This window comes from Meleagris gallopavo, chromosome Z (genome assembly GCF_000146605.3).
Source record: "Meleagris gallopavo isolate NT-WF06-2002-E0010 breed Aviagen turkey brand Nicholas breeding stock chromosome Z, Turkey_5.1, whole genome shotgun sequence".
Classification (NCBI taxonomy): Eukaryota; Metazoa; Chordata; class Aves; order Galliformes; family Phasianidae; genus Meleagris; species Meleagris gallopavo.
In genome coordinates, this window is record NC_015041.2 from 39,058,341 (window position 1) to 39,059,691 (window position 1,351).

Consider the following 1,351-nt stretch of genomic DNA (forward strand, 5'->3'; position numbering starts at 1 on the left):
TCTTTTTTACTTATGTTCTGCTTTCTGTCATCAAGAAGAGTAAGAAGGAAGACCCAGGAAATTCCAGCCATTTAGCGTTATCTCAGCTCCTGGACAGAGCAGCTAATTACAAATGCTATATCCTGCACATGAAGAACAACAAAAGTTTTAGGAATAGTCAGCATCTAGATTGACCATATGAACAAAGTTCTGTGATGAAATGACTGGCCTGGTAGATAAGAGGATAGAAATGGATATTGGCAGCATGGAATTTATTAGGGTCTTTGACAATATCTCCCATAAGATCCTCTTAGAAAAGCTGTACTTATGCAGGCTGTATGAACAGGTAATGAAGTTGACTGAAAACTGGATGAACCTTTGGTCCCAGATGTTGGTGATCAGAGGCACAGTCTAGCTTGAGATCAGCTACTAATGAGTACACCAGAAGCTATTACTGGCTCCACTGGTATTTAAAATCAACATTTATTATTTCCATGAGGAGGTAAAGCAAGTCTATAGATGACACAAAATTGGAGTACTGTTCTCCCTTTTAGAGGGACCTCAGGCAGTACAAGAAATGGGCCATTAGGAAGTTCATGATGTTCAGTTCAGGAAAATACGAAATCCTACACCTGAGGAAGAATATGCCTGTGCATCAATGCACCATGCTGGAGGACAGCCAACTAGAAAACAGATTGTCAGGAAAGGAGTCCCCATGCATAGCAAGTCAAACATTAGCCAGCTGTGTGCCTTTGCAACAGGGAAGGTTAATACGTGCTTCATAGGACAAAGCATTGTCAGAAGATCAAGGGAGATGATCCTTCGTCTTTCCTCAGGATTGGTGAGCCTATGTTCATGTACTGTGTCCATTACTCAAGTACTGAGCCCTCCAGTACAGGAGAAACTTGAATTTACTGGACAGAGTCCAGTAAATTCCAAGAAGATTACAGGGGCTGAAACATCTCTCCTTTGAGGGGAGAGGGGTTGAGGGAGCTGGGACTATTAATCTTTGCGAAAAGAAAGCTGTGGGTATCTTATTAACGTATGTAAATGCTTTTAAGGGAGAATGCATGCAATCTGGCTTTTTTTCATTTGTATACAGAGTCAAGAGAAGTGGCAGGGTCACAAATTCAAACCCAGGATGGTTCCCTCTGAATATCAGGAAACCCTTCTTTGCATAAGATTGATTATTGACACAGGTTGCCCAGAGAGAATGTGGATCCTCCCTCTCTGGAGATATTCAAATGCATCTGGGCATGTGTTCCTCTGGGCTTCTGGGACTAAGTGGTCCTGCTTGAGCAGGAGTGTTGCAACTCCAGAATTCCCTTCCAAACTAAACTTAAATTATGGCTTTCTTCCTCTATCTCTCTCT

The 1,351-nt window shown here is 42.1% G+C and overlaps 1 protein-coding gene across 1 annotated transcript in view; it reads right to left on the reverse strand.

The window, feature by feature from the left end:
• LOC104915132 (contactin-associated protein-like 4) overlaps positions 1-1,351 on the reverse strand; it is a 248,871-nt gene that overhangs the window by 246,115 nt on the left and 1,405 nt on the right. The gene's annotated exons all lie outside the window — the stretch shown is intronic.